The following is a 25,153-nucleotide window of genomic DNA, read 5'->3' as shown; positions in this document are numbered from 1 at the left end:
AGGATTTAGAATGCATATCGAAAGAATTTCTCAAGGAAAGGAAACAAAAAGTTCAGTGCAACACAGTAATACTTGGCAAAGCAATAACCACCTTGTAATCTGTGCATAAGTGATTGCAAACCATCAAACTAATAGCCATTTTCAATCTAAGATTGTGGAAATACTCCAGATTGTTCTGGCCACAGCAACAGCAACTTGAAAGTTCGGACCCAAGGCAAAAGTTCATGTTTGCGCAAGCAGAACAAAGTGAGGTGAAGTAGGCCAAAGCATATGTTCTACTGAGGCCAGGCCAGCCAAATATATCAGGATTCAACGGCACCTTGAACAACTCTGTGCAGGGCTCAGGCACAGTACTTTGCAGTGTAGATGGAGAGCAGGTCCGGGATTTCCTTACTTATAGATAATACCTGTGTGCACATATTGTGAAAGCAAGAGATGTATTCTCATTGCTCTTGTGATTTGATTCAAAGCTCTGCTCTTAAAATAACAGCATAGCATAGAGATTAGAATAAGTCTGAGGGGAAACTCCTACTACAGTGGTACCTCAGGTTAAGTACTTAATTTGTTCTGGAGGTCCGTACTTAACCTGAAACTGTTCTTAACCTGAAGCACCACTTTAGCTAATGGGGCCTCCTGCTGCCGCCGCGCCGCCGGAGAATGATTTCTGTTCTCATCCTGAAGCAAAGTTCTTAACCTGAAGCATTATTTCTGGGTTAGTGGAGTCTGTAACCTGAAGCGTATGTAACCTGAAGTGTATGTAACCTGAGGTACCACTGTATGCTGTTGACGCAATTTGCACGTTTGTGACAGGAGTAAAAGGTACTGGCAATAAGGCATGTGAAATTCTCTACCTGGTTTCCCCATAGCCAACTGCGTTCAGCCATTGAAACACAGAAGTTCAAGAGCAACGATAACAACAGGTTTAGTTTCACTTTAAAAGAGCAAGGTTGGGATTCAATTAAATTGCTGGGTGAACTGATAGAGGTCCACTCATGTAACAGGACTCCCCCCCACACACACACACATTCCCCAAATCTGCTCTGGAGGGTTGGGGAACCCTCAGTACAGATTTAGAGGGTACACCAGAGGAAGGAGAGGTGGGGAGTCCCAATGTGCAAGCACATTTCATTTACCACATAGATACCCCACTTAGCGCTATGTTCAGTTCCACCCAGTATGCTCAAAATATTTTCCTGAAAGAACTACAAATAACCTTGCAAAAAGTAGGCTGCAGCAATATATACTTTCTCAGCTGTTTTTCCTAGGCTACAGCACCCACAGCTGTAAAGACTTGCCTACCAAGTCAGGTATCTGTCCAATTCTTACATTTATATCCCACCCTTCCGCCTATTAAAAATATATTTATCAGACGATAGGACACTTGAAAGGTTAAAAAAAAAAACTTTTTAAAAAACATTGTTTCCATGGTGATATTCAGGGGGGAAAGAGCAATCAAGCAGCAATAAGCAGAGTGACATTGAAGATTTATTGGTTTACTTCTGCATAGTGCTAGAACCAGTCACCTCACGCAGCGTCAAACACGTACAACTTGTCGATACTGACACAGAGCCAAACAGCAGGAGGATAGCTCTTTTCGCTCTTGTCAAGCTTTGCGCTGATGGGGACCTCTGACAGTTACTGAGAGGGGACAACAGGGAACAAGATGAGCAAAGAGGGGAAAAAATAACCAACCTCTTTGAAAGGCCTAAGGCTCCTGGCAGATTACGTCAAAAGAAGCAGTGGGCAAGGCCTTGTGGAGCAGTCATCTGACTCACATCAAAGAAAAGGCTAACATGAAATGCTTCAGAAAGCAGAAGACTAACTGATCATTGCTGATATACCACAGGATGATGCCTTTATGATAAACATTGGCGACAACTTGTGACCAGAGTGCTGTTACAACACTAATTGTCCATGAAAGCTGACCTGCAGCAAAGCAGCAGAGTTCAGTTTCGATAGGCCTGGCTCAAGAGTACAAACATGATTGCACACGACAGAAGACATCCACGCATCAAAAATCTCTGAAAAAGTCTGACATGACTTTACACACTGAGAGAGAGAAAGAGAAAGGGGGGGGGGAGAAGGAAGGAAAGAAGGAGCACAAGGCTTAACAGCATATTGCTCAGGAAAATGTGAAGCTAACATTTCCTTAAAAATCTTCCAAAGGTAAAACAAACAGGACACAAACTATAAGTCAAATACATAAGTGTTTGCTGTTGTATTTTTAAAGTGCATGCGTGAAGATTATTTACATATACATAGAAAACATTCATTCCTCACTGCTGCTGAAAATCCTCCCCTGCTTTCCAATCTGAGGATTCTCAGAGTGTGTGGTCTCAAATCTCTTCATTCAAGCACATGTGTGGTTTGGCTTACTTTCAGGTGACTGCTTCATGTCCTGAATTTTAAGGCGCTATTAAAATGCCAAGTTTTCAGTTTTTCAAGTAATTAAGGTGTCTTGGACTAGGTGCATAGGACAATGCACCAGCTTTTTATTTAACACTAGACATGCCAAATGCCCCATGTTTTTATGTTTTTACATTAAAAGGATAGGTTTTTACCCCCAAAGTGAAACACAGCACCCCTTCCCTTTTCCTCTTTGAGTTGTGACTGCAGACTATTGCCCCACTCTTCCCCTCCCCATTTTTCTTGGCTCCAGTACCCAGAGGTGAGCAGGGCAGAACAGACTGGGCAAACTGGGTGAACAGAATAAGTTCAAGCCTCCTCTTCTTGCCCCACTTTTCTTGGGCGAGGGGGAAATAGACACATCACTGCTGGCGTTACCTATTCATGGGATAGGTATGTGAGCAAACATGACTGCTCAATCGTGCATAGCGTGGTCCGGAGCAAAAGGATCTTCATAAAATAGAGAGAAGTTGAATAAATACAATGGCTTTCTTTTCTATTTTTGTTTGCTAGCTTAGGTACAACAGGGTCCTTCCAGAAGACACAAGGAGGACTCGCATACCCTCGAGGTCATTTTACAAGACTCGCAGACCGGTGACATCTCAGGCATTACATATGAACATGAATATTTGCATTTGTACACAAAAAATACATCTGTACACCTTTGCACATCAACAAAAAATATAGATATGTATGTAAGGCCTAGAGAAATTAGACTTGAGCAAATCCCACCGAAAATCAGCGAGATTTAAGGACCAAATGTATTCTGATTTCAATAGATTCTAAGCTTTCATGTGCCTCCCCGCCAACAAAAAAACAAACGAAGCCTGAGCTAATTTTAAAAAGATATGTAATACAAAATTCTAATTTTTTACTTAACCCAGTATCTGACATGTATTTTGAGATGCTGAGGCTAAACAGATATTATTCAGCAATCCTTCTCTCAATGCATTCTTATAACTATTTTGTTTTCAAAAAGAAAAGAATAATAAACAAAGCCAAATTTACACTACACTGTAATGTAAAGACTGGTAAATTTGTAATGTTCTGTAAAGACTGGTGTATGACATAATTAAATAGAAGAATGTCCCAAATGGAAATAAATTAGATTTCTGGTCATATGCTGTCAAAGTGATTTAATATTGGGACATATTTTAAATTTTTAGGAGTGACTAATTCAGAAATGGAGGTATGAGCATATATTACATTATAATTTACCATTATTGTGACATTTCAGTTCTTAATAAGCTAGAAGTAGTATATAAAGCTTTCTCTTCTGCATTAATTTAAACTGCATTAAATTATTCTGAATTTTTTTTTATTCTATCTCCTTAGATAGAGTGAGGCCAAAAGTAAACATTTTGAACACTCATTTTCTAATTCTCAAACTTTATAAAGTATAAAAATGAATTCCAAATTTATTGTAAAATTGTTGAATAAACATTGAACCATTTCAGTATCTATACTAATCTAAATTGTAGAAGGCTTAAAATTAGAATAAATTGAATTTGGTAAATATTCAATGCAATTAATAATTATGCACTTCATTTTTTAAACAGATTATAAGCCAAAAAAAAAATGGATTTGCAACAAAACATTGTGGTGTAGAGTGTTCCTCTTCACTGTTTCAGACAGACAGTCATGCCTTCTTCCACACTATCCCTCGCAACACACGCAAACTGTCAGCTATCTTTCAATAGCTACTGAACACACACAGTCCTCATTGAGCTGCTTTTAGGGTTCCACCACCCCTCTAGCAATTTTTTTTGTACTTCTGCAAAAGCACTCACACCAGAATATTGGAATCAGAGGGAATGATGAGAGCAAAAAACAGAAACTACACACACACAAATAGATCTTTAAAATTGTTTTAAAAGCAGTGTGTACTAATAAGCAAGAGTAAAGAAGTATACACTGGAATCACGATGATGTATCTGACCTTCCACACAAGAGAAAAGGCTGTTATCCCAATAGCATGCACACTTATACGTGTGCAGCAGAATCAACACATTTTTAAAAACTTCTCCTCAATGAAAAATGGAGATATAACAGGGATAGTGGCTGACCAAGGGCAGCTAACAAAAAAAATAGGGACTGTCTTTGATAAATATAGAGTTTAACTTTGAGCATATGGAAAACTGAGAACAGAATCTTTGTTTTTGAGAATTACTGTTTATTGGGTTCATACAAAACATTTCTATAGCACCTAGGGATATAAGAGGATCCCAACAGAAATGGTCGAGGGAATTGCTGGTCTTCACTTATTTGTCCCAGGCCCAGAAGAGAAATTGAATCAGAAAATATTATTGGTATTCGCTGTCGCTGTTGTTTTCAGTCCACAAATAATACACAATTGATGACATTTCCTACCACTCCCCATTTGCCTTGTGTTATCTTCGCACTGAAATTAATGGTGTGGAATAACGTAAATAATTCTCATTGTCAATCTATTTATATACCGCTTTTTTCAAAATCTGCGCTCATAGCAGCTAACACAAAACTATGTGATTATGTGAAATTCCACCACAGCAGACAGTGAAACTAACCATGCAGTTTTTGTCTGAAGCTGAACTGTAGCCAAACAGAAACATCACTGCATGCATCTAAAACCACTTTGCAGACTGTGTTGCTCATAGACACACTGGGAATAAAGCATTCTTCTTCCTCTTTTTCTTCTTCTTCTTGCTGTACAAAGAAATAATAATAAGCAGGGCTCTTAGGTGGGAGCCACTGTCATTATAAGAGAACAAGGGAGGCATTCGTGGTGAGTTCTGGCCCCTCTTTTTCTAGGAAAACAACACTGCTAATAACTTATCATATACCTGAAGGCCTATGAGTGAGTCCCACTGAAATCAGTGGGCTTTACTTTTGAGCAGGCATGAAGAGGATTGCAATGTCAGTGCACCTTCATTATCAAGAGTTGCAAGTGTTCATTTAAACCTCCCTTTTCTTCAGAATACATCCATGTTGGGAAAACTTTTGACACAATACATCATTGCTTCTCTAATCCTAAAGGGCATTTGTGGAATGGGCAGACAGAGGAACCCATTTATAATGGCTTAACGGACTAATAATTTTAGTCAAAGGTCAAAGTTGGCAATGGTCTCTGAAGAATAGTACAGCAGGAAGATCAAAGTAATAGTTAAAAATCATTACATATAATCAATGCCGAGCAAGCACACCATTAAAGGGCAAGGCAAAGAAACAGTCATTACCGACAAGAAAACAGAAAGTGGCAGCCAAGAGGACCTTAGATAAGAAACCTTGTAGCCCAAAGATACAAGGGAATGCTAGTCTAATCAAGCTGAATATGCTCATTTAATCACTTCACACATCAAGATCTAGTGTGAATACAGTGTTAATAAGTATAATATATTGTGCTATAGGGTTACTACACATTAATCGCAAGCCTAGTAAAAATATGCATTTTGAGAAAGGCAAAACTAAGAATGAAAGTAAAATACCAATAACACACTCCACAGATAGTATTACACACACAACTTAAGGAGGCACAACATCTCCAAAGATGACCAATGAATGTAACCTCATCTTTATCACTTGAAAAATAGATAGATGTTCTCTAGACTCCGGAAAACATCTAGTTATAAAACTGGTCTCTCTTTCTCTTTCTCTCTCTCTCTCTCTCTCTCATGTTTGGATCTTCAGAAGGTGCTTCCTTATTAGCCCGTTTGGAATGCTATCAGACCCCCTATCACAATTGTGGCAATGTGACAGATTACTTTTCATCCCTAACATTATGTGGAGTTGTAAATTGTCCTCAGCTTACACTCAGCAATTCAGTCATAGAATCATATAGCAAGGGAGCACTTTTATTTATTTATTTTAGCATTCATATCCCACCATTCTAACAAATATTCAAGGCAGTTTACAAGAAAACCAATTATGGTGATAAATAATAATAATAATAATAATAATAATAATTTTAATAAAGATAGAAAACAGGTTGCTACAGATCATGAAAGATGCAGCTTTTCCAACCTAGAAATGGAATAGTAACTTAAGACAAAATGAAAACGAAAGATCATCACAAAAACAGAATATTTTCTACATAGGAAGATGGTTTCTTTACTGGTACACGAACAATCCTGTTTTGCTGTTCTTGGTAGTGCTCAATTTCAAATTCTCCTTCCACCTTTTTTATATTAACTCTGATTCTTTGCCTGTTTCCCATTTCACATTCCCAGACATAAAATTGCTCAAAATTAGCTCCTATTTGTATGTAATAACAATAAACTAGAACAGGGATATTTGTTCTCTATGTGTGTGTGTGTGTGTGTGTGTGTGAGAGAGAGAGAGAGAGAGAGAGAGAGATTGTGTAGATATATATAATCCCCCTGGGAAAAGGTCTTTGGTATGCATTCAGAAAAACATTTTGTCTAGGCAAGGAGATAACCAGAGATTCTGACCCATTGCTAGGATGCTACAGTTTTCAACTGGGGAAAAACAGAACAAACCAATACTAAACTATTACTAGGGTCTGAATAGATCATTCATGAGAGGAATCTAGGAAGCTAAAGTAGCCAGGAGAGACAAAAGGCACTGAAGCTGTTATAACCAGGGTTAGCAATGGCCTTGAGAAAGACAGAGGAAAGTACCTTTTTGGGGGTGGGTGGGGAATCTCCACCAGAAAGGCTGATTTCATCTTGAAAATCAACCTGGGAGAATATATGACATCTTAGTGAAAGTCTGTATTGGTTCTTAAACATCTGCCAGGTTCCTTCTGAGATAAAACTGGAGCCACATGTTGGGGGGAGGGGGTGTAGAATATTATTTTGGAAGCAGTCATAATCTCCACCATTGGCCTTGGATCACCTAAATGATGTGGCAATTACTCCAGATTCCAAAAATGTTCTCCATAGATAAGACCAAACAAGTTGCTCAACAAGTGACATTCAATTTTGGCCAAGGCCTGATTGAGCAAAGATGAATGTGGGCAGCCAGTTATTAGGGCTTAGATTATTGTAGTGAACTAGAACACATGTAGCAAGGTGGTCATCTGTATGATCAGCTCACTTGAAGTGGAGAATACTAACACTCCCCTGTTTCCCAAGACTTCTGATCAAACTGGATTGGTAGTAAATTTCTTCGCACCAAATGAAAGATGATGTGTATGATTGGTGATCCTTGTTATGCTCAGCATAACTTAGCATTTGACTAATATTTATCAGTATCCATCTTTGAAACATAAAAAACTGTGGTGTCCACACATCAGTACCTGCCTTACATCAAACACAAACTAAAGTCAATTGACACTCCAGTTGTGTGCAGGAGTCAGAGTGTATTTTAAAACAGAAGAAGAAATGGCATGGCTCAACCTGCCTAACAGCATGTCATCTGGTTTGGAAGCCTACTCCGGGTGTCCAGGAATGATAGAAATGCACTATGCACATTCTCAGATAACATTTAGTTTTATTAATACCCACGTCTTAATGCAGTCCTATCCTTCTGAAAAGGGACACGGGTGGCGCTGTGGGTAAAACCTCAGCGCCTAGGACTTGCCGATCGTATGGTCGGCGGTTCGAATCCCCGCGGCGGGGTGAGCTCCCGTCGTTCGGTCCCAGCTCCTGCCCACCTAGCAGTTCGAAAAGCACCCTAAAAGTGCAAGTAGATAAATCGCCAGAGCAGCTTCGTCACGCTGGCCACGTGATCCGGAAGTGTCTTCGGACAGCGCTGGCCCCCGGGCCTCTTAAGCGAGATGGGCGCGCAACCCCAGAGTCGGTCACGACTGGCCTGTATGGGCAGGGGTACCTTTACCTTTACCCTTATGAAGACATGTTTCATGGCTGAGCCTGGTGCACTGGCGGAGGAAGGGGGGAGTGGGTGGAGCGCACTGCCCCCGGCAGTGCAATCCCAGCAGGGTGCCATCGCAGCTGCCCCCCTGAGGGCGGCGCACCACACCCCCCAGGACACATGCCAACCACGCCCCCACCTGCTCTCCACCACACACAAACCCCAGTGCCGGAGCATGAAGCTCCACCAATGGCCTGGTGATTCCTGGCACAGATTCAGCAGTGGCCTTAAGAGACCTCCCCATACAATTCCAGGCACCTGCTTAATTAAGTCTATTTTACCCGTAGAGTATTGAGTGTTCAGGTTCAAGGGGTGGTCAATAGATGGGCAGGAAGAAAGTCTGGAAGCAAGGAATAGGTTGGTGGTGTCCCTTAGAAATGAGTTGTCCAGACTCACAGAGTATAGCAGATTTGGGAGTAAAGGCTGTAGAGCACAGGATTGACTTCCTGCAAAAAAAATGATTCTAGGGATGAGCAACAGCATGGGTAGGCAAACTAAGGCCCAGGGGCCAGATGCGGCCCAACTGCCTTCTAAATCTAGCCCGTGGACGTTACGGGAATCAACGTGTTTTTACATGAATAGAATGTGTCCTTTTATTTAAAATGCATCTCTGGGTTATTTGTGAGGCATAGGAATTTGTTCATTCCCCCCTCCCCCCAAAAAATATAGTCCGGCCCCCCACAAGGTCTGAGGGACAGTGGACCAGCCCCCTGCTGAAAAAGTTTGCTGACCCCTGAGCAACAGGCTTCCATATTTTTGCTCACCAATGCAACTTTTTCCTCAAACACAGAGTTCCAGAGGTGGGCGAGGATTATTCCAGCAGTTCTGTGTGATATCTGCCAGCCCCCCACTCCACCGCAGCTCTGATGTTGGGACGAAAAAGGATTTGATTGGCTGTTAGTATTGCTGAGGCTCCTAGAGTGTCTTGGCTATGGAGCAGCCCCAAGAACAAGTGCCCTGCCCATCTTTCCTGCAGGGAAGTCTGCTGACCAGTTTCTTAGTCACTGTGCTTCGAAAGTGGCTGTAGCCCTCAGGCTGTAAGGGGCCAAACTAGGACCTTTCAGACACTATTTCTGGCTTGGCCAGACAAAAACTGTAGACTGCTAGGCAGTGCAATTAGTGCCCTGACTTAAATGATCAGAAGTGACCCCCTCAAACCTGCAACCCTTATGGTATAAGGAACAGGGATTGCTTACTGAAGTACATTGTTTTTAGCTCCAGTCCTGCAGTATGTGACATAAACAACTAGGATCTAGCTGATATTGCAATGAATATGACATTTGTCATAAACTAATGACTTTTTTTTTTTTAAAAAAAAAAAGCAGGATCAGGACTTTTTCAGAGAAATGCAAATACTGAAATAGATGACATGGAATTTTTCTTCCCTATATTGTTTTGGTGGAATGCCACATAAGCAACCAATTCACTCCCTTCAGTTCCAAAGCATGCAGCTTAACCTTACGAAAAGACACTTCAAAACACTGCTTGATAGCTGAGGAGATTGCATTCCTTCTTCCAGGTGCTGCAAATTATCCAATAAACATAAACTGATTTCCATAAGAAATGCTAGCCTCGTCATACAACCTTTGTGTATATTTTTAAAAGTCCTTGATTTTGAAATAGTTGAAAGTATTGTGTCAGAACAAAGTGAAAGAGGTATCATTAGCCTTCAAATCTGACAAATAAGAGAGACATAAACAAGTGTCAAAATAATTAAAATGGAATTGTTCACTTTTTAGAAGAAAAAAATGGATTGTACAAGAAATATTAAGCTAACAAAGCAAGAGCAAATATGAGAAAGAAAAAAATGACAGTTATCTGCAAAATTCATAAATGTGTCTTTTGTATAACTATAATGATCATATTTTATGCTGTCATTTTACATTTAATTGCTCACCCTGGTACTTTTCTTCATAGAAGCCATCAGTACCCCACAGAGCCAGATGCTGAATTGCAAAAAAACATACTGTGACCACAGACTTATAGGAAAGTAACTTTGCTGAGCTGTGGTGTATGACAAGTTAATTTTTGCAATTACACTTTCCCAAGAATAAATGAAACCGCAGGCCATTACTATTCTGTATCATTAAAAAGAGGAGGGGGGGAAGTCTCGATCATAATGCCCTCAAAATCAGTTTTCCATTATTTTGACATATGAAAGCAACTTTTCAAGCTGTTTTTCTGCAATATGACCTAGTAAAATAAGCACCACCTCGGCTGAAATGCATAAACATCTTGAGCTGTGAAAAGACAGGAAAAACTACAGTCTAGAGTTAATATGCAATGCCAAGCTATCACATGGCTAGGAAGAGATATGTTCAATGCTGCGTGAGAAGTATCTCACTCACAGCTATTTGCTCGACTACATTATATCCAATATAAAGTATTAAATAGATAAGGTTGTTCAGCTGTCATGCAGACTGGAACTATTCCCTGATCATTCATCTAGCCACAAGATGTAAAATGTACCAAAACCTAAACACCTGCAGTGTCCATCACTGTCAAATCCACTGGGCAATCAAACAGCAGGAGAGCACCTATCATTATGGAACATGGCCTGCACATTTTCTGTAGCTGTGCATACATCACATGAAATGAAACACTGAGCATTGTAGTTTAAAAACAACAACAACCGTTAACACAACTTAGCACTATTTAGAGCATTTTCTCACATAAACTAGGGGAAGGAAGGCTTTTCATTTACTTTACAGTTGGTTTCTCTTTCTGCTTCTAATAGAACCGTTTACCATACTAAAAACACATCTAAAAAATGTGTTTGCCTTCTTCCCTTTAATGGAAGCCCAAAGGGCAAGGTTCACACATGCAACGAAGCACTAAATCCTGTCCACATGCTTCTGCTTTGGCAAATCTCAGTAGTGTTTCTGGCTGGTACAGAACAATCCGGAAGGCTATTCCAAGGGGTGAATGAGGGGCTGCTGTTTCGCATGAAAAGCAGTCCAAAGGTTATAAATTCCATATACAAGCCTGGATAGCTCAGCTGGTTAGAGTGTAGGGTTCATAATGCCAAGGTTGCAGGTTTGATTCTTGCATGGGACAGCTGCATATTCCTGCATCCAGCTCCACAATCCTGGTCCCCTACAGCTGACAATCAGTGCACTGGATGGAGCAAGGTGGCCCAGGAAGCAATTTGCTGAATGACTTGAATGTGAAGATGGAAGATCAACCAGTGGGCTTTTTGATGAAGCATACAGAAGCTCCAAAGTAAATGGAATGTAACGCTGGAGCTTTTTAAATAATTAGGAAGATCTTAGGAATTGTCAGAAACCAGGTATCCAGGCCATATGCTGCCCTCTACTAAGACAAGTGAATATACAAAAAATATGATTTTCCCTGCACTATCCCATTCAGCGCTCTTATATTATGCCAGGTAACAAATCACACAGAAATCTTAAATATGCAGGATTCCTTTAACTTCTCCATCAAAACCAAAGCTTGCTATTTTTGACAAGTATGTATTTGCATTTGTTGTAATTAGAGTAATAATAAATAATCTGTTCACAGAGCATTGCACATACTAATAACATTGAATAAAGTGGTCCAAGTTTAAAACTTGGTGACAATATTTAAATATTTAAATATCTAGAATAAATATTGAAAACAACAGTACCCACTACCAATTGTTTGGAAATACTTGCCACATTTTTTTCTTAGCTTGTTTTCAAACCTCAACAATATCCTTTGACACTGGGATAGTGATACTAGATATCTGATTTGTTTTCTGAAACACAAATCTACAAAAAGATTCCTCTAATATATTACGCCTCACAATTGCTGCTAGAAAGTACGAGGAAGTTGTAGGGGGAATACCCATGATGCTTGTTATAAGACAGGAGTATTACAAAAACCAATTATATCTTTTCATTCTCTTTTGCTTAATTAAAGCAAAAAGCATCACTATCTTTCTCAGCAGTAATCATGTGGAAGCTGTATAGCACAGATACAGTAATTAACTTAACCTTATCACTTAACTGTATTGGGTCGTTCAAGTGAGGCACAGTATCAAAGCTCAGAATCAATGCTGTAATGCTAACATCTGAAGTAGTTCAGAGATTGAATAATGCCATCTGTGAATGGACAGTCTTTGTTCCTGCTTAGCTATGCTGAATAAATGTTCCTGCTCATAACTTTAATATGTCAGCTTAACCATTTAATCATTGTATATTAATACATTATCAATATTGGGAACATGTAAGTACGAAATTACTTGTCAAAGGAATCAGATATTAGCGATTTTTGTGCATAACTGCAATACACTGGGGGTTTTGTCTTAATTATACACTTACACAACAGAATGTGTGTGTGTGTGTGTGTGTGTGTGTGTGTGTGTGTGCAAGCCCGCACTATGATTGGGTTTTAGAGTGGCAACCAATGCTAAACAATTGTTTTATATTTTTCTAAACCCTTTACAAATATTCAGCACGTTCACATTCTGTTTGGTATATCAGAGCAAAGACAGCCAGCCGTCTGCAAATCTAAACACACACACACAAACTACTTCTCTCTCTCATTTCTGAATCATGAAGTATTTGTGGTGTACATTGGCACTCAAATCTTTAAAATATTTACATAGAATTATTGCAATGGCCCTTCTTCCCCAGTAACTATGTTTAAGTAGCCTCGGTGTAATTAAACATTCTGCTCCATTTCTATTGTTAATTGCTCTAGTTAATATGATGCTAAATATTGCAGAGGGCACAGCAGTCTTGATTTCAAATTATTTGCATTTATAGCCTAGGAGTTGTTTCCACCTTGTCATAAAATCCTTTTAGCTCATTTAATACTTTGGTGATATAATTAAAAAAAAAAAAATCTCTTGCCAGAGACAGTATTCTGAGGTCCTTCACTTTCACCAAGTCAGACACTAAATCATAAGGGACGATAATCAGCAAATTCTCTCCGACAGGCCCTAAGCCTGCTGAGGTAATGCAGCTGACAAACTTTGATGCGCCATGCCCGTGCACATTATGTTCATGTAGTGTGTACATCTGGGCACCCTTTATGGCGATGCAGCAAACAGCCAATCATTTATTCCACTCTAATTAGCACACATGTAAATCCTCACCAATCAAGCCACTCACAGGGTTACTGTTGTGGCAGCCATACAGCAAAGCTGGCAGGACATGTGAAGAAAGTACAAGATGCAACTATTGGGTTTGATTTGAACCTGCCGTCACACCACGGCAGGTCCCTCCAGTCCTGACTGTAACCAGCTCTCCCCTTCAAAAGCCATCACAGAAGTACAGCGGAAAAAGGTCATCAGGCAGACGCTGATTGGCCAAGATGCTTTGATTCTTTACAAGCTTTGGGAGTACACCTGAAGCGACAGCCCTCTCTTATCGCTAACAGCACAGTAGCTGTCGCAAGCAAAAGTCAAGCATAGCTTTCAAACATGCTGCACAGCATGGAATACATGTTAACTTAAAAGAAGCACTGTCCACTTCAGTACTGTAAACCTTTGCATTTTACTAGGAAATTCTCTACAAGACATCAGCATCTTTTTTAATCTTTTTTTTCTTACAGAACTGACATCGCCTGCAGAAAATCATCAGCCAGTACCTGGAAGCAAAGATTTTCAATGCAAGAAACCAGTTTCCTTTACAGGAAGCAATAGCATACTGCTCTTTTTTTCACAGTCTCATATCAACAGTATAATCACGTTAAGAATAGATATATTTTTAGAGTTCTTATTGCTCCTTTCCTGCATTTAATTAAAAAAAACACATTTACAGAATGAAATCCCATTAATCATATTTGGAAGATTATTTTCCAAAAAATAAAGAACAATAAGAGTATTATTGTCTTATAAATGTATTTCAGTGTTTGCACATTGAGCGCATCATAGCCTTTGAGAGCAGCAAAACATAATATTGCATTTTAGAACCAGACTGATAGACCTACATCTACAGGTGAATAGAAGGGTAGAAGAATGCATTCTCTGTGTTAGAAACTTTTTTTACTTCTGTTCTCATTAATCTTCATTCACATGCAAGTAAACATGTTTGTGAACTGATTTGTTATATCACATAAATTAATGAAGCAATTAGCTTCAAACGGTTTGGCACCGGTTCATATTTCAAAGGATTTTTGGATAAAGTAACCCTAAATTCAATTATTTCTATAAAATTAGATTTAAGATAAAAGCTCAAGAGATAGAAAGAAGGGTGGCCTGCCGCTATTTGTGAAAGACATAAAATTAAATCCAAAACAGAAGTCCCATTAGGCATAAATTTAGATTTTCAGTAGAATTTGAAGAGAGAGAAAATAATACCTAATTATTTTGATTATTGTGATAGAATACAAGAATATATTGAACCATCACCAAAAGTCAGCTCAAGCAAAAATATTTTGCAGCGATACAAAAGATGTTCTGGGTGGAATTCAGTTGGTATCCTTGAGTTCACAGAAGAACATTTGATCAAGAAGATGCAACCACTAACGGAAGGGGTTGTTTTTGCTGACCCCCCCCCCCCGGCCTACTGGCACTTCTCCAGTCAACTCCAGGGAATTGGGAGATCCTACAGAACACAGTTGAAAGTAGCATGGGAGTTGCAAAAGGAAAGGGGAATTAACAAAACTGCTTCCCCTTATCTCCCATGGTTAGAGACCTCTTCTGGTTCAACAGCCTTTCATGAATGCAAGACCATCTACTGAATTTTACCCTCAAACCTCAGGGAAAAGTCATTTGTTTTGCATCTTAGAGAAGAATGCAGTCTCCTTTGTTTCTCTCCCCCCCCCCCCCTTAAACCGATAAGGGTTTTAACCCTTAACCCAAAGCCAGCACACTGAATTCTACCTAGAAACCAAACAGGGATGCTAAAGCACTAGTTTAAAGGGATGACATCAAACCATGAAATGTTGGGAGTGGGGAAGGTTACATCCAGAATTAGGGAGACAGACTGACAGAAGGAGAAAATCAGTGGAATTAAGGGGACATCTTGTACAAGTGGAGGGGCCATTCTGCATGGAGCAAAAAGGAAAATATCATGGAAAGCAGAACCGCCTGGAAACTTTCTCACAGAAGTAGCCAGCCACCTATTCCCGCCCTCTGTGACCCCTGTCAGAAATGACAGGAACCACCGGAAAGGGATGCAATAAACTCTGATCAGGTCTCACAAGCAACAGCGGCTCATGATCAGCAATATCAAAAGGATATCAAAAGGATCAATAGGGTGCCTGCTGCTATTGATCTCCAGGCACCTCATGATAACTAAGGTTATGTATGTGCAGTCTCTAATGTCATGAATGGCAGCTGGATACATGTCTAGCTTTCAGGGGACACGGAGCAACCACCCACACAACAACTCCCTGCCCCTGAACAGGGAGGGTCAATATTGAGGTTCAGTCCTTTGATCGGGGACTGAACCACCACGCATTTGATCCTATGCACCATTCTGTTCTTTCTCAAGAGATGCAGCATGCTTTACTACTGTGGCCTACTAAATCTACAAAGAGTCTCAGTCCAATTCACAAAGTTGCTCAAATACAAACACACCTTTAGCAGGTGACAGCAACAACAGAAAGGAATTCAGCAACTGACATTAATTTAACAGGGGGGATCAGTGGAGAAGCTCTGCAGTCTGAAACTCTTAACGCCGCACTCAAGTTAGCATTCTACAAATGGGATGCAATAACTGCAATCTGGTCTCAGGGCCTGCCGGTCTTGAGAGTTTATTGCAAACTACAGCATATCGGATATTTTTAGGAGCTCATCAATGTTAACCTAAAAATTACACCGTAATAGTTTTGAGTTAAAACCAGTAATTTTAATTAAACTGCAACTTGGAGGCCTTTCTGAAAAGCAAGGTGGGGGATCCGGAGGAAGAAATGTGGCCATCATCCACATCCCTGTTGCTCGGGTTCGTGCTGCTGCCTGCAGGTAACTCGTTGTGAGGGCCCTCGGTTGAATAGTAGGGTGAGAGGATGATATGACAACCCTTCCTTGTTTCTGATACCATATTGCATAGGTTGTTCCCAAGAGGGGGGCGGGCAGTGCAAAGGCATTATAATCATCACCACCACAACCACCATCTTGGCTGTGAGTTCTGGAAGACCTGCTCCGTGCCTTGCAGGCCTTTTCCCACATGGCCCGGGAGGGCGGGACCCTAACTGACTCCAGTTACAAAAGCTGAGGTTGCTGGAAAAAACAGAGACCATTCTTGGCTGTGAGACCTGTTCGCTTACCTGGCCTGGGAGTGTTGTGCACTGACTCAATGACGGTCTCATTCACTTTGGCCATAAAAGCTGAGGCTGCTGAACAGAATCTTGCGCTGGGGTATTGTTTAAGTGGGTTTGTTTGGAGGGTGGTTGTTGCTATTACTGATATTAATCTTTTTGTATCTTTATTTTGGATGTTATGATTTATTTGGAAATTGTTTCAATTTGATTGTGTACTTTCTGGTGTTTTATTTATTGTTTACTTTTGCTACATGGTTTATGGTTTATTTAATGGTTTATTTTTAGCATGATCTGAGCATGGTTTGAACTTAGGAAAGGTAGATATAGAAATAACATGACTGATTGACTGATTGGTTGATCATATTTTCCCTACTTGTTCCCATGTTTTCTTGTTTTGTTCACTGGTGAAAAGCCCAGCACTTAGGCATCATCATCACCACAACCGCATTCTTGCCTAATTGTTCCCAAGCTGCTCGGGGGTGGGGAAGTATTATCAACTTTATTATCATAGTCATAATTATTATCACATTTCTCCTGATTGTTTCCAAGCTTGGGGTTTTTTTTGGGGGGGGGGGTCCATTTCAAAGGCATAATTATTAGCACCTTTTCCTCCTGCCTGGCCCACAGCAGGGATTTTTCCAAAGCTTTCAGAGAGTGGAGCACAATCCAAAGGCAGAAACATTATTATTATTTCCTCATACATCCCTAATTTTGACATAGTCACATTTACTTAGGTGAACAAATAGGGTACCCAAATCATAAATCCGAGCCAATGCATTCAACTTGAATCCAAACCAATGGATTTAAGTTACAAGAAAGCAGATTCTGAATAAATATCAGGAAAAACTTTCTGACAGTACAGTAAGCACTGTTGGACAGCGGAACAGACTCCCTCAGAAGGTGGTGGACTCCCTTCCTTGGAGGTTTTTAAGCAGAGGTTGGATGGCCATCTGTCACGGATGCTATAACTGAGATTCCTGCATTGCAGGGGGCTGGACTAGATGACCCTTGGGATCCCTTCCAACACTACAATTCTCTGCTTCTTATGAAATGCGCCACAACTCACTGCTGGGGCAACATGCCTGAGAACATGCCACCTGACATCACTGCTGTTGTAACGACCCAAAGCAGGCTTCTTCGTTTTGGTAAGAGGCAAAGGGATCTTGCCATATTAAGAAGCTCCATTGATTATTCAGTAAAATGTGACATACTTCTGCAAACCCATCACATTATTATTGGTCTATCAATGCTGTTTTCATGTTTTCTGTGTATCTTTGTTTTAATTTGCAAGAGATTTTTTTTAATTTAGGCCTGCTAAAACTATTAGTGAAAAAATAGGTTGCTGTTTACTATTTAAGTAAAAGGATATGATTTCTTAGATATAATCTAGAAATAATTTCTTTATTTTGCATGTAATAGTTCAAATCAGAGCCCCTTAAAAATCATTTTGTTAATTTTTCATTGCACAGCAATTATTGGAAATCTTACTTTTCTGGTTACAAGAAGGGAATCATCTATGAAAAGTAACTTCTGGAAAGTGCTACATACAAATCTGTGAAATATTTATCCATGTAATATGGGCAGATATTATACAAAGACAACACACACACACCCCAATATTGATGACATCATCACCAAACCTAACCGCTTTATTGCCCCATTAGAAACGACAGAAAAAAGAATTTTTATTATCAGTGCCCTCATGGAAGCTGACCGTCATTTCAGGGTGTTCCATTGTCAGCAGTCTGAAAGGCCAATACAACCCAGGGTCAACACAATTGCCCCGCAGCCTTTAAAAGACTGACCTGCTTGTCGCATTTAAGTCAGAGGAGATTATTCTAGCAGTATATACAGGACTACTGAGGCCAAACATTTGAAATACAGACCTAGGCACCTTATTACAAAAAAGGACACTAAAGGAATTTGAGAAGGAACATCAGAGAACAGCCAGAGTGATAGAAGACTCTAGAAACTTAGGAAGTCCAAAAGGTTAAAGAAACTATGGCAGAGGTGAAGTCCTTGGAAAAGGAGAAAATTAAAGAGAGACCTAACTGCAATATACAAAATTATAAAGGGAATTGAAAGGACAGCATGTGAAATGGTGGACAAGTTAGCAACTCGGATAATAGGAACAGGCCCTCCCTAAGGTAAGAAAGGGCAAAAGGAGAAGAGTAGGAAATTACACAAGGGACAATAAATATGAGAAATTTTGAGGAACAAAATTCAAAACAATAAATTGTGATTATACAGTGGCCAAATAGATATAATAGCAGTCATTAGCCATGGTCTACCAATTGTTACTTGCTGTATCAACTCTACATATTCTGAGACTACCAGATGCTATGAACAAATTGCATAGAATGGTGGTAAGCTTCACCACCTAACATTCAAAGGTGTACTTCTTTTGTAAATAATGGTGTTAAAAATATTTATGATATAGCCTGATTTTTCTGAAGTCAAACTGAAAACTAGGTCTAGCCTATAAAGCCATCAGTGGCTTAGGACCAAGTTATTCAACAGGCTGTTTGATCCCGTATAGCAGTGTTTCTCATATACAGTGGGCCTTGTGCCATTTTCAGGTGGACCTCATTGCCACAGCCTGCATATTTTTATTATTGTTTTAGAAATTGTTGATTAGTGATATGGACTTACAGTTTTGTTGCATGCCCCTTGGGTGCACTGAGTAGCAGCGTAGGACACAAATAAATATTATATTGTTATAAACAGAGTGTTCTTTTTTGTCTGAACAAGTGCAAAAGTGCTTAAAATGGAGTAACGTGGACTAGTCCAGTTCTGTAAACATTGCAGATTACAGAGAATGAAGAGCTTCCATTTTATACACAAATCATGTATTTTCCTACAGCAAATGCATTCACTTACGAAACCTAGGGCCCAGGATAATTTTAACAGCAGTCTTATGATGAAACCATCATTTATTGTACAGCTCTGATATGGGGCCAGTCATGATACAAATCTGACTTCCAGGCTACCCTTGTGGTTTCCTCCTCAGTTTCTAATTGCTGGAGAAGGTAGCTCGCCTCCATGACTTGAATATATTTTTGGAGTTTTGTTATTGCCTTGGTTTTTGAATATCATGTCAACTGACATTGAGATAATAGATTTCTCTCTTTTCTTCTCATTTAGAGATTACAAACCAGGGCAAACCACAACAAACAGCAGAGCAGGTAAAAAGTCCGTGCTCCAGCCTTTCTTCATTCTTTACAGTCTGGAGCAGCAGCACAGGTGAAGCATTTGGAAATGTACAAATGACAAATTAAATACATTTGCCTTCATAATTGGTACCACTAATTTTCATAATAATGTTCAGGAAATGACGTTCTTACCATGCATTTTACATTACTGCAAACACTCATTTCTCAAGCAGAGAGAAGGGGGGCGGAGAGAGAGAAGCAGACAGACAACCCACACCACTCTTTTCAGTCAACTGCTCATCTGATTTCAGTGTATACTGTGGGTTTCCCTTATATACAGTGCCTGTAGGCACTATTCTTAACACACTGTTATTTTTTACACCCCCACATGGTGTTAATGAGTTGCCAGCTGCCTGTTGTGACATAACAAGAAACCATGAACCCAATGTCTTCCTTATCCTTTGCTGGTTAGGCTTTCTGTTGTGGCATAGAAGTGTCAGATGGTATGATCAGAAGTAAATAGTCATGACAGACAAGAGGAAAGGAACTGACAGTTGAAGATGCTGATACCCATTATGCCTCCACAACTACCACCTCCTGGGGAGACTGTTGAAGGCTTTGAAATGTTACACTGTACTCTGGGCTAACATGGATCTTTCACAAATAATATATTTACTCCAGGAAAACCTGGTATGCCACCTAAACAGCTGGCTTAGTGCCATTCAGGCACATAGAACATTAGGTGTATCCAGTAAGTCTCACTTTTTCACTCACCTTATATTCTAATTCAAACTGCTTAGCAGTGGTTCAGAAATGAAGGAGAGACCCACTGCTGCGTCCTGTATCTTACCACTGAAGAGGTAAGATATCAAGAGGACCTCATAAACAGAGTTTGCAAAGTGGTGTTCATCTTATGACACGGGTTAAAATCAGGATCAAAGCATTCTAATGCTTTGTGGTTTCTTATTTTGTTATCAGCTGTACTCAAGTTTACTTGAAACAAGAGAACTGTGTGGTGTGAGATTTTTCTACCACAGACACTGGGAAAATAGGCTCCTGCCCAGATTTTATGAAATTTTGTCCAGATTCCATGGAAAGAATATTGATTACATTTTTATTCAAATTCAAAAAATTAATAGGTAATTTTTAGATTTCCTGGAATATATTCAGCTGTTGCTGGGGTATTTTTAAAAAGAAAGAAAAATTGTGGAGGAATTCCCCTCTAGCCCTCATGATTTCCGCACAGGTGAGCTCTAAGTTTACCTTACAGTAAACTGTAATTTCTGTTTACAGCGTCTTTTTTCAAAATGAAGGTATGGCTCCCTTTGTTCCACTGGCCATCTGACCCACCCTGTGCCCCTTCTGAATAAACTCACATCCTTCCACCCCTCAAGTGCCCTCTTCATACTGTCCTCCCCAAAGCATATTGTTCAGAGCACCATGTAGACAAGGGGCACACTAAAATAAAGGACTAGAATGCCAACTGAAAACAATGGGACCTTATCTGAGGGCCCACAGTAAATAATGGAGCTGTGAATGTCAACTGAGATGACAGGACTCCTCTGAAATAAAAGCAAGCTTGAATGTTAAATGTGATGAAAACCAACAGATTAATTGTCCACTTGAGTAACTTTCTATCTTGGAATAGGAAATAGACAGAAAAGAGTCTGGAAAAATTCCTTATACCCATGCTTTTGTATTGACGCTAGAGGGGTTGGAAAGGGATTGGGCAGGGGGGAATTTAATCATGTCTTCTGTATAAAAAGGTAAAGGTAAAGGACCCCTGACAGTTAAGTCCAATTGCAGACGACTCTGGGGTTGTGGCATTCATCTCGCTTTACAGGCCGAGGGAGCCGGTGTTTGTCCGCAGACAGTTTTTCAAGGTCATGTGGCCAGCATGACTAAGCCGCTTCGGGCACAATGGAACACCGAAACCAGAGAAGCACAGAAACACAGTTTACCTTCCCACCGGAGCGGTACCTATTTATCTACTTGCACTTTTGGACATGTTTTTGAACTGCTTAGTTGCCAGGAGCTGGGACCGAGCAACAGGAGCTCACCCCGTCGTGAGAGGCTCAGTGGTTTAGACCACAGTGCCACCCGCGTCCCTATTGTCTTCTGTATACAAGAGAGTATACTGCAGTTCAAGTGGAAGAGGACAGTTAGGTTTTTTGCATCTACTCTGGGGTTCCTTGTATACTTCGTGTATTCCCGGAATCCTTTGCAAAGCTCCTTTTTTCTTACTGATGTTGCAGCCCTGAAGATTGTACTGGAATCCAAGAGGCAACCAGAATACAAGCAAGCACCTCAGCATACTCTTCCTATATGTGAAAGACAGGAGGGTCAAGGTTTTAGCAGGAGCTGTGAGAGTAGTCAAGCAGCCTAAGAGACTCTGGGGAAATGTTTTTGCAGGAGGCCAAATGCTAAAGGAATGCAACAGGCTGCTGCAAAATGTGGTAAATTAGCAAGTTTTTTTTGCCAAGCTCCCTTCAGCCAGTATCATTGTGATTAGTGAAAAAGAGAAAGGGGCAATACTCCTGAAACAAAGCAGAGAATACAAGAATACAATAAAATACAAGGACAAATCACTCTCCTCGGACAAGAATTAGACTCATGGCTTCAGAATAATGGCAAACTGACCAGCTTGGCTGTGCAAAAAGAGGTATCCAGTGAAAAGAGAGTAAATCATTGCCAAGTCATAAGGCTTGATGTGAGCTTTACTTCTTTCTAATTCTGGAACTGAAATAATTTGTATGTTGCCCATAAACAGTGGTAATAATACAGCAAAAGGAGTATTCAGAAAATGGAATTGTTCTAACTGCTAAAAGTGTTAGAACTGAATGGAGAAAATTATTATATGCAAGTGCTAAATTTCTTTAATCATATTTAATATTAAACTACAGTTGTCATAGTATGCATGCATTATGTAAATTGTATTTTATGAAAGTTTAAAAGTGCTTTTTTGCATGGTTAAAAGTGCCCTTTTGAGTTCATTACGCACCAGTGAAAATCCCTTTTAAAAAGCACTGGATTTTTCCTATATTACCATTTTTATTCAAATTCAAATTAATAATAAGTAGTCTCTAGATTTCATGAAACGTGTCCAGTTCTTCCCTTTTTTTGTTTGTTGAATGCTAATAAAATAAAAATAGAGCTTCAACCGTGGCTTGTTCCACACCTTTTGAAGTAATTTGTTAACTACTAGCATCACTTTTTCTCTAAAATGTTATTTACTTTTCTACACAGAAAAATAAGTCATCTACTATTTTTGCCAATCACGCTTTTTGGTTAAAACAACTGAAAAACATGTATTTAGTTACATTTCAAAAAGTCCAGTCAAAGGCAACTATGGGGTGTGGCGCTCATCTCACTTCAGGCCAAGGGAGCCAACAGTCCACAGACAGCTTTCTGGGTCTTGTGGTCGGCATGACTAAACCGCTTCTGGTGCAATGGGCCATTGTGACAAGTGCCAGAGCACACAGAAACGCTGTTTACCTTCCTGCCACAGTGGTACCTATTTATCTACTTGCACTGGCGTGCTTTCAAATTGCTAGGTTGGTAGGAGCTGGGATAGAGCAACCAGAGCTCACCCTGTCGCACAAATTCGAACTGCCGACCTTCCCATAGGCAAGTCCCAAGAGGCTCAGTGTACCTCAAGGTAAACTTTTTCCTCTTCTTCACTAAGATGTACAAGATGTACCAGCGTCTTGGAGCACTCCATTCATGAGCTAAGCTGCTGATCTGAGTTATGCTGCACAATGCCCATCTACCAACTGCACATATTATTTGAAATGTCAGCACATCATACTTGTCTTTTCTGATAGATTTAATATCTCAATCATCACTTGAAATTATTGAAATGTGCCTGATAAATTCACTGCCCATCCTCAATCTATCTGTTTCATCAAGAAAGCAGCAATAAGAGTCTTCATTGTGGTCAGTCTGTGTTGTATCTAGAGTTGTGGTCAGAGAAGAGAAAAGGGAGTGAGTCTATTTTGCCTATTGCTCCTTCTGTCCTTTCTTTGTGGATAACTGTTCTACGGCACCAGATATAAGGAGAAATAAGCAAAGATCAACTCCTTTCCCCAAGTGGAGAGCCTCTGCAGGATCTCATTGCCTTCTGTGAATGGAAGGAGCCCTTCCATTCACAGAATGGCAAATCTGGATCCAACCCTTCTGAGTCTGGGCATAGAACACTGAATTGAAGTGTCACATTTCTTTAATCCAGTGGCAGACATTATCTGCTAGACTAAGTGGCCAAAGCAATCCCAAAACAAGGCTGTAGGCTTAATTTAGTTGCTCAGACATCAAGTTCCGAAAGCATTTCTACTTGAGCATAAGAAGAAATGGCCAACAGGATACAGAGGTAGCTAGAATACCATCTTCTAATATCCCCTTAGGCTAATCAGATTTGAAAATCCACCACCAGAAGCTCAATACTTAGTACACTATATTTGCAGAGGAGCTTCAAGATGGATGTACAATTTAATAGTGCCCCTTTGATGATCCCTAGAAAACTCATGAATATATAAATTCATTGCTCAGAATCTCTGTATCTGCAATTAGTGAGCTCCTATATCAGCAAGTATAGAAATCTCTGTTTGAGAGAATTAGAGCAGTAAGTTAAATTACAACTTTTGTCAATGAGCCCATTCTTAGTCTATTGATTTGTGCTAGGTGACATGATGACCTGATCTGAACCACACACACACACAAGTGATGTTTCTTTAATTGAAAACCAATTGGATCTTTATTCCCCACCCTACTCCATTTCTTTCTATCTATCTTTTTCTTTCTTTCTTTTCAAAAAGATTCATTTTTATTACCCATGTTTTAAATCTTTGATGCGTTTAGTAAACATTGCAAATCTTAAATCACTGATTTATATCTTAATTCAGATATACAAAGGAGTTTTAGGATGAAGGATTTCCAAGAACAGCGTGCAATGGAGTTTAAAATAAATAAAAAATAAAAAACGTCCAAAAATGTTAGCACTTCTCTTGCATATATTGTAGTGCACTAATTGTTGGTTTTCATAATGTAGCTCATTAGTTTTGCATAATTTAAGTTTTAATTCATCGTTTAATTTTTAATTAAGGAGGCTTTCAAGATGAGCTTTCTGCTCAGATTTTAGTCACTTGCTAAATATGTTTGTGCAAAAAGGCTTAGGCAAGACATTGCCATTGTAGCCAATATTTCTCTGTGATATCCACTATGAAGACAATCATTTTAGTATACATTTGGAAAATAATAACTGCAATTTCAACATTGCATGTAGCATTTTTAATAATTAAAATGTGAGGAAAATACTCAAAACACTGTAGAAAAGATTCTCAGGTAAGAAAAGCAAAGTAACTCGTTTATGGATGGTGGTGTCTCTTTCCGGTCACAATATCATGGAATGATATTACTTGCATGTAAGTAGCTGAGGCTTGTGGCCCAAAGGTTTCACCGTATCATCTGGTTAACATACACACATTTGCTTGCTATATCTCACTGAACTTGTGTTGACCTTATCAGCGCAGGTTCACAGCCTAAATTATCGGATCTATTTCCATTACAGAACGTACAGAAGATTATGCAATTCT

General features: G+C 39.7%; 1 protein-coding gene and 1 long non-coding RNA gene across 2 annotated transcripts in view; one reads left to right on the top strand and one right to left on the bottom strand.

Annotated features, from left to right (window-relative positions):
- Positions 1–25,153, bottom strand: part of ZNF407 (zinc finger protein 407) — a 331,438-nt gene that overhangs the window by 227,979 nt on the left and 78,306 nt on the right. The window lies entirely within an intron of this gene.
- On the top strand, positions 18,117–19,709 carry LOC310682028. Its single transcript, XR_014513734.1, has 2 exons — positions 18,117–18,560; positions 19,558–19,709. It is a non-coding gene; the product is annotated as an uncharacterized lncRNA (long non-coding RNA).

This window comes from Podarcis tiliguerta (assembly GCF_965153285.1).
Source record: "Podarcis tiliguerta genome assembly, chromosome: 7".
Taxonomy (NCBI): Eukaryota; Metazoa; Chordata; class Lepidosauria; order Squamata; family Lacertidae; genus Podarcis; species Podarcis tiliguerta.
Note: the sequence above shows the minus strand (reverse complement) of the source record. Positions and strands in the feature narration are given on the sequence as shown.